The sequence below is a fragment of the Manacus vitellinus genome, unplaced genomic scaffold (assembly GCF_001715985.3).
Source record: "Manacus vitellinus isolate BGI_N305 unplaced genomic scaffold, ASM171598v3 scaffold_17_pilon, whole genome shotgun sequence".
Lineage (NCBI taxonomy): Eukaryota > Metazoa > Chordata > Aves > Passeriformes > Pipridae > Manacus > Manacus vitellinus.
The window spans coordinates 8,449,851-8,468,047 of record NW_021939256.1 but is presented as its reverse complement, the minus strand read 5'-3'; the positions used below and the strand labels follow the sequence as shown (position 1 = coordinate 8,468,047).

General features: G+C 37.7%; 1 protein-coding gene across 3 annotated transcripts in view; it reads right to left on the bottom strand.

Annotated features, from left to right (window-relative positions):
• The window catches only part of GALNT1 (polypeptide N-acetylgalactosaminyltransferase 1), an 88,756-nt gene that overhangs the window by 55,524 nt on the left and 15,035 nt on the right, over window positions 1–18,197 (bottom strand). The window contains exon 2 of one of the 3 annotated variants that reach the window (XM_018070074.2): window positions 8,826–9,022. The exons of 1 other annotated variant lie outside the window; for it this stretch is intronic. The gene's annotated coding sequence lies outside the window, so the exon portion shown is untranslated. The remainder of the gene's footprint in view (window positions 1–8,825; window positions 9,023–18,197) is intronic. One more of the 3 variants, XM_018070073.2, reaches the window with a different exon arrangement.

Genomic DNA, 18,197 nt, shown 5'->3' with positions numbered 1-18,197 from the left:
TAGAAAAGCAAATTTATAAGCCAATAGACAGTTATTTCTTTTCCTGAAACAACTGTAGTCTTAAATTGGGCTATTGACACCTCAGATGCTGACAGAGAGCAAACATCCCTCTTCAAAGCCATACCTACTTCACACGTACACTCTGGGAGGGCTACTGAGTGTGCTTAACTATGAGTAACAGCCAGCTAGAGAATACAGGTGGTATTTTCATCAGAGAGTATCACAGGCAGCATGAAGACAATGAGCAATTCATGAGTGAAAAGCGTTTGTTACTAACAGCAGAATGAGATGATCTAAACACCAAGTTCATAAACCCTTGACATGCAATAATTAATGGCTGAAGATGCATCAGTAAGACCTATTAAAGCCTTCTGTTACCCTTCACAGCAGCCTAGAAGGCTGAGATGGAATTTTTTTGCTTTTTCTCTTTTTTGAAGATTCACAGATGGTGACCCAGCACTTAGCTTTTTCAGCACAGCAACACTCCTGCCGATCAGCATCCCAGAGCTATAAACTGACTCCAATCTTTAATAAATCCCTGAAGAGCTGTGCTAGCTGGTCTTTCAACCCCAACACTACAGGACTTTCAGAGGAAAATCGAGGTCACATCAACACAGGTGTTCTAGGTGAGGACCTCCATTTCCTCAAGAAAAACAATTTTGTCATGTGAGCTACAGACAGCTCAAATTCACCATTACTCAGAAGAAACAGTTTAAAACTAAGTAATTTTAGCTTCCCTATCAGATCTAAATGGTCCTTTAAGAAATAAAAAGCTGAACTACCCAGAGTTTATATTGCAATGGAATGGTGTCACAGGAGTAGAGATTAGGCTATTAGTATACTGTTTGCTGTCTGCAAGAAAAAGCTATAAACACCTCCACATGTCTTAAATGCTCAGGCTTGTGACATGATGTAACACAGCACAAAGGCTTCTGGCCAAAAGCAGCATCACTTGGCCTTACAAGGCATATTCTAATTTCTAATAATCAAGAAATCTTATATTCCATAGACTATTTTAAATACCTTGGCAGGTGCCAGATGAGCTGTAAGTAGAACAGGTTAGCTGATAATAGGACTTCTTTTAAAGTTAAAATTCCTTCTGAAAAAAATTAAATTTAGTATTGTGAGCAATCTTCTTGAAGAAATCATATGCACTAGATTAGACCATGTGGAAGTAAAACCATAGCAAGCTGTTTCATATTCTCAGTGTTCATACTTTCCATCTTCCTTTATAATGTTTCTGCATGGTCCAAAAAATCAAATTGACTTCCAAAATATTTTAAAAGTTGTACATTAAAATGTCCAACTGCAAACTCAGAATTTACTAGCTAAGGCTAAACTAAAATGAATACTATCCTTATCAATAGGTCACTCTCCATACAGACATGTCAAATAACAGAATTTTCTACAGAGGATACTTTCTTCAGTTTGCTCATGTCAACATTCACAAATGTCAGGTAGCATTTGCTTTTGAAGTATTTTGAGAGAATAAGCAAATTCTTCTCGAAAACACTGATGAACACAGACAAAAGGGTTTCAAATGTACTGTCTATTCTGCTATTAAGGTAGAAGCTAGAAGAGAAGAAAACTAGAAACTCTGGTATCAGCATTAAAGAATTACAAATTTCAGGGAGAAATCTTTGACTACTTAAAGGTCAAGAAAATTCATCATCACTAAGCTAGTTACACAGTTTTCATAGACCAAGACCTAAGCAGACTCTGAACAATCAAGTGAATAAATCTTTATACAAGACATTCTTGACAACTTCCTCGTATGTTGTGAGAAATTGTAAAATCTTTCAAGCTAAGTCTCAAATGTTCTAAAATAACCAACCTCCATAAAGCTTCTGATTATTTTTTAGGTATGTATCAAAGCCAAAAGCTAGAGAGGAATAAAATTGTTCATTAATTCTTCAAACACTTTTAGAGATGGCAGAAAATTACATAGGCCAATAGTCAGCATTAAGGATGAATCACTAATGGGCAAGAATTTGAATTAAAGTAAAGCAGAGTCAGTTAATTAGAAAAAAATTATTACAACAGAGACTTCTGGAAACATTGGGTAAACTGCAGTCAAAAGATTGAATCATGCTTATGTGATTAACTGTAGAAACCTTCAATCCTGAAAACTTTCTACTATAAATTAAAAAATCCAAAGGGAAATTTGAAGAAATACAAATAACTTTGAAGAACACATGTTCTCTGCCTTCAATATATTTGGAGAATACTCAAAATACTGTGTTTCAGAAGAAAAGCTTTAAAAAAAAAAAAACAGGTAAAGAAAAATTTAAGTTACATGCTGGGGCCATAGGGTGCTTATCCTAGAGAAGCTGACTTAATTCTGCCCAGAGTCAGAACTTGCTGACAAATGCAGGCAGATATTGAGTTAAAAACTGCTGACAGGATAATGCATGTGACTAATTGTGAAGACTTAAAGAATTAGGAAATATAATTTGAAAAAATAAGGGCGACAATTATTTAACACATAGTGGGTTATTTAACTGCAAGTAAAATGAAGAATGGTAAAGAATTCAAAGGTTTTGTTGGCAAGTTTTACTTCCCATCCCATGTCTGGGGAAACACCATAATTCTAATCAAAAGTAACTCAGCAGCTTTGCAGGACTAACCACTTTTTGAAATAGAGAGAAAACATCAGATCTCCTTCCAAAAAAACCCAGCATCAAAAAAAAAAGAAATCAGAACATATGCCTGTTGCTCTTTCTCTAGAAAGAAGAGACTGATCAGATAGATATGGAGAAAAAAAGGAAAGCTAGCATTGTCCCATTTTGTGATACATTCATAATATTTTTGCAATGTTTCTCACAAAGGCTTGTGCTCCTTTGCTATATCCATTTGCAAATATAAAGTCTACCTAGAAAGCAAAAGGCAGCATTTATACAGAAAAGCCATACAGCTTTTAAGCCTACATTCACACATAAGTCGGTTCTCACATCATAAAGCTGTCTGCTCAGCAGGTAACTTCTGCTGCTAACAACTGTTTTATACTTAATTAACACGCACAGTATTTCACTATGGATAAGATTCTTCACATCCATCCTTCCCTTTCCTTTTTAGATTCGCTTGTTTTAGATGTAGTTTTTCTTAATTCTGTCTTCCCAGAGATCACTGACAGCACAAGCTTGGGAAATATCATAATTCTAAGTTCTTTGTTTCAATAGCTAATCCATGCAAATGTACAGATGGTATAAAAAGAACAACCACAAGATTTTCTTCAAGGACCCATAAACTTGTCCATGTAAAGTCTTTCTTTCTAAAGTAAGCAATATCCATATTTTAGGTTCTACTTTGAATAGGTGAACAAGAAGAAAAGAACTGTCAGATAAAAAGCTAAAAAAGGCAGAATAATAAAAGCAGAGTTCTGTAAATCCTTTATAACTTGGGATCATTTTGCAAGACTGGACAAAGAAAGAAGAAACTGAAAAGGAGAAGTTGCTAGAATAGTTTGCAAACAAACCAATATAGCAATGGCTCTTCTTCAGCACTAGCGTCCTGGATACTTTCTTTCAACCTATGGTACCTTGTTCTTCAGCACTGGTACTGGTATTTCCACAGGAACAGACCTTAAACTCCAGAATTCCGACTTCAGGTGAGCTACAGAGTTTATATGTTGAAGCACCTGTGATGCCTGACAGTACATGAGAATTTTTACAGAGGTATCGGTACTCTCCATTTTGAACAAAGGTTTGATTCACATTTTGGGACATTCTCAACACAGAGGTCTACTCTTCCTTTCCTTTTCACTGCATTTTCCCCTTTATTATTCAAACAAGCAAACCATCCTTAACTCTCAGACAGGCTGCAGCTATGATCAATTCAGTTCCATGCAAGCAGATGCACTCTCCCTCCCCGTTGCTCTTACATGTACATCTCCTAGCTTGCTGCCATACAAGCAAAAACGAGGATAACAGGTAAAGTAGACATAGGATGGAAAAGTGATCTTCTGTTGCTAGTGGACTCAAGACCATAGAACAAAAGGAGAAAGAAGTAGAAGTTAAGAACCCACCTATCTGAGAAATATAAAGCAGCCCATGTGTTTCAAAAAGCTGGTGCACACAGTATTCACCTATCCATGAAATACCTTCCTGTAAGTGCAAAAGTAGACAATTATAAATGATGAACCAGATCACAGAAATTTTAATGGACCATGGACATACGCCTAGCACTATAAAGTATTAACTGGCAGAGCTTCAATATTCCATTAAGTGGAGGGGAGAGAACTTAGTTTGATCCACATATGCCAGTCCTAATACAAATAAATGAAACCATTTTACATTAGCAGTCCCTACAAAAAAGAGTAAGTGACAAAGTGGATTGGCAGACAAGGAAAACAAAATGACCAACCAAGTAGTTTATGAAAAATTGGCAGTTCAATGGCAAGCAAAACCAAAAGACAATATAAAGTCAACCAGCAGAATTAAATCATGTTTAATTGCACAATACTGAGACTATATAGGAAAAAACCCACAAAGATTAAAAACTACAGAAATCCAGTCTATTAATTTCATTGTAAACACTTTACACTTTGTCCTCTTTCACCCTGCCCCAAACCAGATATGTTAGATAGCCTTCCAAAAAGAAAATAAAAATTTAGAAACCAGAACTTCATTTGCCAGTATTTCCAGAAAAACTAAATGCTGTCTACATTGATGGCTTCTCTTAGACTCATCTGCAATACTACAGCAAATATTTTAAGCAACTCCACATTCACTGGAGTAGTACTTCCAAACAATTTAAAAAAATCCACTAGTTACACTTGGTTTGCTGAATCTCAAAAAAAAAAAAAAGAAAAGGTATGAATATTGAGACCAAGAACATTTAAATTTAACAGTGTGACAAAACATCTTGGGTTTGTAGTTTTTCAGAATGAACTTTCTTCTGCACTCTGGACACAACAATATAAAAAATATACCATTATTAATGAGACAAAATGTAACAAGAAAGAAAAAGGTCTGCAGAAAGGAGGATATAAATTTAAATAAGCTCTTGGGTAGCCTTATCAAGTCATTGTTACCACAGCATTTGTGCAGGATTGGATGTACATTTTTGGTTTTCCAAAGGTTAAACAAAACCACTGAGCACTTTTCCCAACTTTCAACTTCATTGGAAAATACAAAAACTGACATTCAATTTCACATTTTTTCAAAAGCAGCAATATGGAAAAGATGAGTTCTACAGAAAACAGCAATTATCTTTTGTTAACAGCTTCAAAAATCTTCACGTCTTAAAAATAAGAACAAATCTACCATGTTTTGAGTTTGTTTTTGAAAAAAATGCTAGAAAACCAAAAATCAGTAAAACTGCAAAATATTAGTTTTCACTTAGATCATAGAAATTATTAAACCGAAGTCCTTCTCAAAAGAAAGTATTGCGTTTTCATTCTTCTGTAAGAAATGCTTTTCAAATGTTGCTGGGTTTTATTTCTTAATATTGCAGAAGAAAATAGATTCACTCACATGTTAAATTTCAAGACTATATTCTTCAGCTAGTGATTTCAAAAAGGTTTTCCATCTGGCCTAACTTGTAAGTTTTCATCCTAGTATGAAAAAAGCTTGAAAAATCTAAATAAAACAGCCATATCAAGATATAGGAAATGCATCAGTAAGGTAAAAAAGTAAATAAAATTTAGAATTTGTTATTTGTTGTGCTGTGCATCAGTCCAGAGAAATACGAAGAGTGTGATATGTAATTTGAGGCAGAAAGATTATTTCATGGAAGAGTTCACTTGTTTCCCCAGTTACCTATAAGAGAGGGTAACAATTTTCTGCATAGTTGCATAGAGAAAACAATCAGCAGAACATTAGGTATAGCAGGAATGTATCAGGCTTCACTAAATTACTTAAGTTTCTTCAAATACTTAGGTGCTTATTACTTCACCAATTGTTTTGCAGAAACTGTCAGGTACTTTGTGAAAAACAGCTAGTGCATTTAATTTGACACGACTTTTGAAGGTACAAAGCTTGTAGCAACTTAAGCTTTTTTACAATTCCAAATTAATTCTTGACTAGAAGCCAAGAGAGAAACAGGTCACCATAAAAAGGTTAATCTGTCAGAAAACATTAAAAAAGGGAATATGACAGAACTGTTTTGCAGTTTTAGCTACACATTAATTGAAAACCGCAGAACTTGTGTAATACAATCACTTCAAAAATTTAAATTAAATCAGATCAGAGATCAGATTCTTTTAAAAGACTCTTTTAAAATTCTGTGCTCTAAAACATTTAAAATTACTTTTCAGTACCTTTTCTGAAAGATTTTCAACTTCTCTGAAAATACTAGAATCTTGACAAGAAGAGAGAGTAGACAGGTCTGAGAAGCTAGGCCACATGTTCAGGCCACAGTTAAGGATTCATCAACACACTATCACTGTGTAAGTAGCTGCTAATCCAACATGCTAGCCTTATGCTTTGCCAACAAAAATCTACACAGCAGTGAAGAAACTTAACTAGAGAACTGACACAACTGCAAAATAACTGAGAACAATTGTGTCTGGTCAGCCACATCAGTCTCTCAGTGCAGATCCAGACCAATCAGGTATTCCCCTCAACAGCAGTTATTTCTACTCAAATCTGTTATCTCATTAAACTCACCATTAGAGTCAACAACCACAGAAGAGGTGACTGGGCTACCAAGAAAGCAGTATCACTGAAGCTACAGCTTGAGCAGTAAATCCAGAAGTAAAAACATTGTTCTATTTTTTTTACCCTAGTTTTTTTTTTTTTCTTAGTAGCTTCTACTACTAATAAACAGTATTAGGTAGTAATTTGGAGTATATTTTTCCCTCTCTGCTAAACTGATGCTTGTTCAAACTATACCTTTTAAGCACTGAATTTAAGAGTACATGTTAGATCTTTTTAAGTTGACTGGAAAAGGACCCACTCAAACCTGAAACAGATTTTTCCCATTTTATCCTGCTGAACCTGAACTTCAGAATTGGACCCAAAGAGTTCTTCAGATCTCAGTCTGTGGAAACTAATCTACGAAAACTGCTAACAGGTTTCAGGAAAGAAAAAAATCAAGATGAAAAATAAGCACAAAATGTCAATACCAATGATACCAAGTGCAGGACACCAGCTGATGCACTAAATACAACTGCACTGGTTAATCTTTTCTGCCAAAGGAAACAGACTGGTCATACTACATCTTTGCCTGTCTGTCCCATTAAACTTTGGTTCTCCATCTTGTATCAATCAAGTTTAAAAAAAAGTGGAAGATGCACACAGAGAGAAGACTTCAGAAGGATTCGGTTGTTAAACACCTCACTGGGCAGCCAGTGATTACACAGCAGCAGTTTAATAAATCATCTCTTATCTGACAAAGGATGCTTTCAGAGAACTGTGTTTACTGTAGAAAGAGAGAAAATAAAACTCAGGCTTTGTTAGTTCATCTGGATGGAAAGTTGATCTGAATTCCAGCTCGTTGGCCTAGAGCATTCTTTTCAAGATATACTGAGAGGGTAAATTTAGGAGAACTAAAAATGGGGTGCTTTACCTACTTGGATATTGTACTTTAGGTGTGCACTAAGATCTAAAGGGATTCTTATGGATTGTTTAATAGCTGCAGACAACTGAACTGGTCCAACAGGACCCTGAAGGAACAGTACAGTACGGAATATGCATGTGGTGGATTGATCCAGGTTGAATGCCAGGTGCCCAAAGGTACTGTATCACTCCCCTCCTCAGCTGGACAGGGGAGAGAAAATATAACAAAAGGCTCCTGGGTTGACATAAAGGCAGGGAGAGATCACTCACCAGGTACCATCACAGGTGAAACAGACTCAATGAGGGCAAACTGGTTCCATTTATTACCAATCAAATCAGGGTACAATGAGAAATAAAACTAAATCTTAAAAACACCTTCCCCTCACCTCTCTCTTCTTCTCAGGCTCACCTTCACTCCCTATTTTCTCTACCTCCTCCTCCCTCCAATAGGAATGGGGTTTACAGCCAGTTCATCACACTCTGGCTCTGCCTCTTCTTCCTCCACAAGGAAAGGATTTCTCACACTTCACCCCTGTTCCATAAATTTCTGCAACATGAGTCCTTCCCACAGGCTGCAGTTCTTCACAAACTGCTCAAGCATGGGTCCCTTCCATGGGGAGTACAGTCCTTCAGGAACAGACTGCTCCAGTGTGGGCTTCCTATGAGGTCACAAGTTCTGCCAAACCTGTTCAAGTCTGCATTTCTGTCTCTCCATGGGGTCACAGGTCCTGACAGGAGCCTGCTCCAGAGTAGGCTTCCCATGGGGTCACAGCCTCCTTGGGGCATCTACCTGCTGCAGTATGGGGTCCTCCCTGGGCTGCAGGTGGACATCTGCTCCACCATGGGCCTCTGTAGCATGCAGGGGGACAGCCTACCCTACACCCTGGTCTGCACCATAGGCTGCAGGGGAATCTCTGCTTCTGTGTTTGAAGCACCTCCTCCCCCTTCTTCACTGACAGTGATGTCTGCAGGGCTGTTTCTCTCACATATTCTCACTCCTCTCTTCAGCTGCAGGGTGTTTTTCCCTCCCTTCTTAGACACGTATCCCAGAGATGCTACCACCGTAACTGATAGGCTCAGCCTTGATCAGTGGCAGGTCCCTCTTGGAGATGGCAGGTCCCTCTTGGAGATGTCCCTCCATTGGACACAGGGTTAGTTTTAGCAGCTTCTCACAGAATTCACCTCTGTAACTAACTTGCTACCAAAACCTTGCCACACAAACCCAATATAATCCAATCACAAAGCAGTAGTATATATGCAGTCATTAAGTGCTCTCTTTGCTCTAAGGCACAAAGCATACAGATCTGACCAAAGCATCAAAAATACCTGCAATACATTCTTTACAAACCTCCTCTGCAGGTTTACAGCCATCTGGATGGTCCACTAGCACTGGTGGCAAAATCCCGATCCATTGCTGTAGAGCACCTGTGGCAGGAACCATAGAGCAACAGACTGGCCTAGGACATTCCGACATAAACATAGAAGCAAAAGAGGTCTTCCAACCACAAGGTCTTAAGGCTGTCCTAGAAGAAAAACAGAAATTCATGTAAGTTCCTAGCTCAGCTCTGGTAGAGCTTGAGGTGGAAGGGGAAGAATGTTTCACATTAAAGATTTCAAAATCCAAATTCCTGTGCAAGGGAGAAGGAGTCAAAGATTGTTTCTAAAAAGAGGCAGTGAACTGAGCTTGTGAGGAAAACAACATATGCAGGGTAGAGTGGAGAGGTGGAACAAGTCATCAACATTTTTTAGCCTTTCAGATGATATGATTTAAGTGGGAGGACTGCCTGTCCTCCCAAATAAGCAGTTATCTATTTTTGAGTTCTATATATGTCATCCTCTATCCAATCATGAACACTTAGCACAACAAACTATGAATTGTTCTCAATAAGGCTAGAAAACAGCCTCCTCAACAGCACACATTCACATGAGCAGCTCTCCAGACGATCATTCTTTTGGACTAAATTTTGCCATACATATTCAAGTTTACAGATGTAGGGGGTTTTACATTCTTTCATCTCTCGCCCACAAGTTAAACATTAGCATTTATAATGACAGCTTTTGTAAAAAAACCCCGTGATATTATAATAACATAGACCTGATGCTTAAGAAGTAATGTTTTTTCATTTCTAAAAAAAAAGTGACATCTTAAAAATGATGCCTGAGACTTTCCAAGTCTTATCTGTTTAGCAATATTGAATGAATTCCTTCCTTTATCCAGTTAATACAGCAATGTCTGAAGGAAATTCTAAGCAGCTGAAAAGTAAAGATTATATCATAACAGACAAGAGAGGAGGTTTGTTCAATTTTTAATGCAATTGTAATTTGTCAGCACTTAGGTAATATTTGCCATATATTATATGAGTTTATATCTTGTATTTGCCATATTATATATGAGCCTACTTAGTTATTCAAGTTTATTGCTCTACCTGTTTAAACTGTTAGTTGTATGTACCTGTCCAGATGAAAAATTATGTACAAGGGAGAAAAAAAATACGATGCTGACACTATGACAACATGACAGTATGGGGGAAGTACATTATAAGGAAAGCTAAGATTGGCAGTGATAGAAAGGGTGTTTGTCAACTGCTTATTCTGAAACAAATTATTATGCCAGTACTGAAGCAGGTGAAGTAAGTATAGTACTTGGCAGTTTCCCATTTATTTACATACCAAAGTAGAAAGGGAAAATGTCTCAACTCCTAATTTTGATCTCCATTGGAGGACAGATTACCAGAATACTGGTAAAGTATACTGATAGAATAGGAATACTAAGCAGAAGTGGCTTACAGTGTGATTTTTAAAAGAACTGGCTAAGGATCTCCCAGAAATTATACCAGTTTTTACCAAATCTGAAAAAAATAGGGTAGTTTCAAAGGCCAGAAAAATATGATCCAAGACATACCCAGCAGGCCACCTAACATAAATCATGTTTGTTTCCTTTCTGAACATGTTAGTATAAGAGATCATGACATCATCACAGCAACCTTCATCACAGCAAATTTGTTGGTGCCTTCATGAAGGTTAAACACAGGCTTCCATGATATGTCTGACTAGACTCTTCACATTGCACTGTAACTTACAATGCACACACCAAAAAAGTCAGTGTTGCTTACGTTAAATTAGCTTTTTGTGTATTACTTTTCTTCATTAAAGCTCAAGTGCCTTACAGAGGCGGAGAACATGATTCATTTTTACAGATGGGGAAACTAGTCTGTTAAGTGGCTAAGTGGCTGGCATCTGGGAGCAAATTTTCTCCTATCTTCTCAAGAGTTTTAACTGATATATCTATCTATACATCTTATCAGGTTAGATGAAGATGCTTATTTAGTAATTTTGCTAACTCATATAGTTTTTCAAAGGAGCCTAAGATGGCAGGCTCTTTGTTCAGTGCTGTCCAGACACTGAATAGAAATAGCCCTCATAAAACACAAAACTAAAAAGCAAACAGTGAGAGCAGGACACACAGTGAATGGTCCATGTTGCCATTAGTAAGTGAGACACATCTACCAATGGTAGATGTTTGCTTATTTGTAGTGAGCTTCCACACACTTAAAAGCTTGTGATCTCCCTTGATCTCTTCTTTGGGTTACAAAAATGCCAATTCAATCATTCCTTCTGCACATACCATCTTTTCTAAATCGTCTGTCATTACCATTACACTCCTGAGGCAAATCAACTGTGCCTACAGCTTTCTTGAAGTACAGTGGCCAAAACTGATAAAAGTACTTGAATTCCACAATATAGAATGGAGTAAAAGGTTCAACTTCACATCCTCCACATTATATTATTTAGTCATACCAATACATACACACACCTCTTCTTTGTGAACAATTCTGCATTGCTAACTCTCCTTTTATAATCTGTGGTGAGGAATGGGATGGCAGGAACAACTAAACAGTTGTTCTCCATATTTTATTTTATTTTGACCTCAACATAAAGTATTTCACTTATTTGTGTAAATCACATCCCATTCTTTTAGGCTATCTTTCCAACATTTAAGACTTTCCTGAATTGCCATCCCAGCTTTGTGTAACTGCATTTATTCCCAAATACATTTATTCCCAGATTTCATAACCATATGTGTTTATATACATAAACATATACCCAGTTCATGAAGAAGAACAGTAAGCTGAAACAACTACACAAAACCCCATGCAATATGCTTTCCTTGCTGTAAGTGAACCACTGAAAAAACCTCTGGCTACTGTTAACCTAATGATCTTACACACGTCCTAAAATAGCTTTTTTTATCTGGGCCATGTTTCCTCTTACTCTGTAAGTGTATCACATGTGGCTTTCTCCAGTCCACAAGCTTCCTGTTGCAGAGGATGTTACACTGGCTTGATGATGCATTTCTAATCTTCACAGAATCACTGAATGGTTTGGGATTGGAACTAGATGATCTATAAGGTCCGTTCTAATTCCCCTGCCATGGGCAGGGACACATTCCACTAGACCAGGTTGCTCAAAGCCCCATTCAACCTGGCCTCAAACACTTCCAGGAAGGAGCATCCACAACTTCTCTGGGCAGCGTGTTTCAGTGCCTCACCATCCACTCAGTAAAGAATTTCTTTCTTATATTTAATCTGTATCTGCCCCTTGTCCTATCACTCTATGCCCCTGTAAAAAATCCCTCTCCAGCTCTCCTGCTGGCCCTCTTTAGGTACTGGAAGGTCTAAGGTCTCCCTGGAGCCTTCTCTTCTCCAGGCTGAACAGCCTCAACTGTCTCAGCCAGGCTTCCATAGGAGAGGTGTTCCAGCCCTCTGATCATCTTCGTGGTTCTCCTCTGGACTCACTGCAGCAGATGCACATGCTTCTTATGTTGGGGGCTCCAGAACTGTTTGCAGCATGCCAGGTGGGGTCTCACAAGAGGAGAGTAGAAGGGGAGAATCACCTCCCTGGACCTGCTGTTACTTTTGCTGCAGCCCAGGACATGGTTGGCTTTCTGGGCTGCAAGTGCACATTGCAGCTCACATTGAGCTTCTCGTCAACCAACAAAACCATACTCCACCCAGCCTGTATTTGTACTCCAGGCTGATTCCTCACCCTTGGTTTATATACGGGGCATGGCATTTTATGATATGCAATATCCCTTTTGCCAGTTCAGGTCAGCTGTCCTGGCCATGCTCCCTCCCAGCTTTTTGTGCCCCCCCTCACTGTCAAGAGCATGAGGCACTAAAAAGTCCTTGACTTGGAGTAAGCACTACTTAGCAACAACTACAACATCAGTGTGTTATCAATATTATTCTCATACTGAATCCAAAATACAACTCTGTACTATCTACTAAAAAGAAAATTAATTCTATCCCAGCTAAAACCTAAAAATGAAATTTTTCAGAATAATCCAATATTCTGAGCTTTTATTTAAACCTAAACAAATTTTAGCCAGTCATTCTAATATGCTGACCAGATTCACAGTCACAATATTTTTAAAGTGCAAAATATAATTGTCTCATATTCAAGCGTCTATACTGAATAGCCTCAATATTTCCATTCCTATTATACAGAGAACTTTCTTCTGACACATTTAATAACAGTAGCAATCATGCAGAGCTAACTCTGCACAGTATCTTTTCCTAATTGTAACACCCCACTTACCTCTTTCACCTCTTCCTAAATATAATATGGATTGACTGTAGGATTTTCATTCATACATTATCTTTCCAGCTTTTTCAATCAACTTCTGTTTATTCACTGACACTCCTACACACACACAACAAAACCATGCAGCTGCCATAAAGTATGGGGCCAACTCCACTGATTCAACTTATTTTTCTACCACATCAGTACAGTGGTATGACCCTGGACGTGGTCAGAAACATCAGCGCAGGAAAGCGAACAGCAAAACATGAAAAGGAGAAAAAAATTTACAAGTCTGCCATTAAACTCCAGAGAAAACAGATTTATAACACTGAGAAAAAAACATCTTCTACCTGTTGTTCTTGAGGTGAGCAACAATATTTAAAAAAAAACAGCACAAAACCACCACAGTTTTATTCCATAGGTCTTCATGGTTTTATCTTATACAGAAAGACAGCAAGAGGAAAAAAACGAATTGAATTCTTAATGGAGACAATCCAAAATTTTTTTCCCTGCATGCAATTTGTCAGGAAAAAAAAGATTCATAGATATCTTTTATAATAGAATCAGCAAAATCATAAAGACAGGTATGTGTTTAACAGGTATAAAGTACACAGTGCTATGATACTATCTCCCAAAACTCAGAAAAAAGTTGATGAGCTAACACTTACTTTGATCAGACTGACAGCTAAAGTGTATGCCATTACTTTTCTCGGCCTTGACCAATAGCTTGTTCACCAAACAAGCAATGATTCTGGCAAGTACAGCCATGCAAACAACACAGCAGCACCTTCTTCCCACAGGCCTCCCACTGCCTCCTGTCTTCTGGGGACACTGACTCAAAGCAACACAAGAAGTGTATGAAAGGGACCAAGAGTGACTGAACCCACAGAGGTATTTTAAAGTAAACATGATTTTTAGAGATCAACTGTAAAATGCACCCCAACCCCCACCCCCAAATCAAGACCATTGCAAAATTCATTTTCACATTGCTTGAGAGTACTACACTGCTGGAAAGCACGAGAAAAAAATAAAAACACAAGACAGTCAACTGCTTTTACCAGTGAAGTGTCTACTGTCATATTCAGCATCATTACTAAATCTCTTTGGACTGCAAGAAACAGCTTTTTCATAATTCAAACCGTACCTACACGGTGAATCGCTCAACATGAAAAAGAAAAAAGCTATCTTTCATAACCTCACAACTGCTCTCCAGAAAGACATAAAACCAAATTATTTGCAAATCACGACTAGCACCGCTGCCATTCTTAAAACTATTGTGATGCAAAACATTAGTAAGGCAATCAGCAACAGCAGTTTGTTTTGATAGCATTAACTTACATCAGCTTTAAGTAGGAGCATGGAGCATCAATCCAGACCCGCTTGCCTTCAGTGGGACTATCAACAAAGAGTTGTGTGTTGACTGCTGTGAGCTGGCAGACACCCTCTGCACCTTCTCTTCAGCCACCAGGAAACACTACCCTCATTGTTTCACAAGTATGCAAAGCAACCAGTAAGGGTGCATATGGAGGATGTGAGCCACAGTGCAAAATGCATTAGACACTTCTCAGCTCCTTCAGTTTACAAAACATTTACTGTGAAGGAACCCAGAAGTCAAAAAATCAAGATTTAGTGTCAACCAAAGTTTTTTGTTTGCATTGTTTGTTTACAAAGAGTGGGTAGTTTAGTTTTTCAGTAATATTTCTATTGTAATAGGCTATGAAAAAAGAGACTGAGCTGTACTTCGCTCTCAAAACTTCCACCTTCCTATCCTATACTTCAATAATTTCAACCTTGTTCTCTTGCCCCCTGCTCATGTGAACTGAGGTGGGACCAGCAGCAGATGCATATCCCTGACATTACAGACAACACATTTCTTGTGTAAAAAGCACAGACTTTGGACCTCACTGACAACTCTTTACCAGAAATCACATGAAGTTCAGGAGAAATCAGATAATTATCACTTACTCTAACAGCTCATGTAGTCATCTTCCTCAACAAATTCAAGTATTGGCAACAGCCTTAAACCAAGCAGCAGCAACTAGGCAGAAGTATCAGCACCTCCGGCATGCCAACCAGCATCAACCCCAGCTACCTATATAGGTGTGTCCATGTGCACAGCTTTGTACACAAAGTGGATTTCTTCATCTAGTTTTTATAAATGTTTATTTTCTGTTTTCTGAATACTGTTCTTTGCTAGAAAAATTGTACATAACACTAACACTGGTAAAAAAACAGAGGATGCCTTCAACTGAGAAAGATAGTGCCTTCTGTTTCACCTTTTCTACTCTTCCCTGAGTCATCAGAAAAGAGTAAAAGTTTCCAGACCCACTGAGGAAAAACATCCTATTAAATTATGAATACAAAATAGTTAAATACATAATTACATTAAAATCAATGACAGCTGCCCTCATAAATTTTACATTCTGTAAAACTGCATGCCCTATGATCAATGCTTTCTTCCAACAGCAAGCAGAAGGCTTCAGAAAAGCTGTCTGCTATATTCTCAGGTCTAATACTCAAATGAATATTCTGTAACATCCCTTTCTCTGATGTGATGCAAACACTCCAGAAAGCAGGAAAGCTTACAGGTGGATGGCGCAGGAGAACAGAGCTTAGGGAAAAAAATGTACATGATTTATTGCCATACCCAGGTTCTCCATTTCCACTGATAATTACTAATGGAACTACAGACAGTGAAATACCTACAAATATTTCCCCATTACCTCAGATATGATCAGAGGGATTCGAAATTACAAACATTCAAATATGCTGCTTTAATGGTGCTTAAAAGACTACAACCTCTGCCTTTCATGGGCCAAGAACTCAGTTTGCAAGTGGTAACAAGCCACTGTGGGATAATAAAGTTACAGCAATCCTCCTGTATGCAGAGAAAGGGAACTACAGAATGTTCTACTTCTAATAAGAGGCTTAGATTTTTTGAGTTCACACATACACAGAGAGTATTATAGCAGGCACTGCTACAGTATTAAGCAGCACATTACTTAAAGTGTAAAAAAGTGGGAGGGGGAGGTACCCAAGCAAGATCCTAAGAACTGACATTCACAAGAGGTAGTACTTGAAATAAATCAACTGGTAAATTTGTAAAAGCAAATGTCAAATTTACACAGTGCTTCTCAACATTTACAAAGGACCTCAATGATATTAATATTTTCACACAAAGATAATAAACAAAGTGCAAAGTCATAGAAAGTCCCCCAGGTAAAACTACTGCTCCACACATCCAATTATGTCTCTTTAGACACTGAGAAATCATTTCTTCCAGTACTCTGGCATAAGAGACAGATTACTGTCCATTCAGCTCTATAGCTTCATTGCAAAAGAAATACAAATATTAGAGTTCCAAATCAAATCATTTGTGGGTGTATACAGAGCTAAAAAAGGCTGTTTATATATTTAATGACTTAGGAACCAAATGAAACCATAAAAAATGCTCACAAATCAAAAAGGAAGTAGTCTCCTGCAATATGTAATTAGCACTTGTTAATCAAAGAGGAAAATGAGAAAATTGTATTCTTGTCCACAAGCTGTTACAAAGTCCAATATTATCACACATTACAACATCAGTCCCCCTGTAAATAGTGGAAATATTAGACACAGTTGTTTAAAAAGTGAGCAAGCATATCATAACTCCAAAGTCCAAAATAACACACTGTTTATTAGGAGGATTTTAACTACGGGAGCAGTTAAGTTTACAGTACATAAAAGTAAATCTTTAGAAAGAAGTTAGCCTAGGGCACAGAAGTAATACATAGAACCTCCCATAGGAAAAAAGTCTAGCCTGGGGACTCAGTCCTTTAAAAATATTAATGTTCTATTTAAAACCAAAATTTTGTGGTGAGGGAAATAAATGGAAATGAAGAGGGAATGGGTTTCGGCCTTCTGCCAGATTTAAAGCATTTCAGTAAGACTGTCTGTCAGTGTCACCAGGAGAAAACGTACCCAAACCAACAAACTGCTTGACTGAACATATGTCTTCATACACAAATACTAACCCTCCCACAGAAATTCTAGTTTTGGATACATGCATCTGCCTCCAGGCAAAGCTCTGCTACTTGCAACAGTATCTGAAATTTGGCTGAGCTGACAAATGACTATCATTTCTCACTTGCAAGAGTAGGAAGATCACTTTAAACAACAACAAAAAAAAATCCATTCTTCTAAGTAGAATAAAGCAGACAAATTCCTTCTGGATTCAGGTGAGATAATGGACCTTAATTCAGGAAGTTTTGTTTACCACAAAGGAACACAGGAAACGTTACGTTACCAAGTTTCCAAAACAATGGATTCAGTTAGTAATATGGATCCTAATTTCTTTCTTATCCCTTTCTGTAAAATCAGTAACAGGTAGCTGAAACAGAATACTGAGAGCTATTAACACTGTAATAACAAGGATGAGGAAACTGTGACAATAAGCCAATGAATTAGCTTTTCTAAAAAAAGCACTGCTGTTTTAATGCAGCCTTTGGCAAAGTAGCAATCTGGCATACAGTTTCCCAATTCATGCTGCAAACCTTAAGGTTTCTTCCTAGGAATATCCTGTTTCACTTGGTTTACTAACTGCTGAGTCAGCCAGCTGTTTGCAGTGTCTTTCTTTCTACAAGCATGAACCCAGAAGATACTTTGGTATGCAGGAAACAAGGTATGCAGTTTACATATACATCATGCCTAAAATAAGAGGAAAAAATAGTCAAGAATACTGAAAATCAGCACTGCAGCTCAAGGAATGCATGGCAATGTCCTCTAGTCCCTAAGCATCTATCTCCACGCTCCTTTCTGACATCTCATTTGGGTACAAGTTAGAGCTAATTCAGCACAGATATATACTGCACTCCAGAAAATTTTGCCATCTATTTCACAGTACATGCCTAAGGAAGGGAAAGAATGGCCAGGAAAAGACTGTTTACTTCAGCAACAGTGGCAGACTGGCATGCTCACTAAGCTAACAACTTAATTCCTAAACTTTGAGAGTTGCCACTGTTTTTACACTGAATCTCACTAAATCACATAATTACCACTACTATGTGGTAATTATGTCTTCTATTTTCTCCAATTCTTTGGTTTTTTTCAGTTATTCTGTATCAATTTTTCATCTCA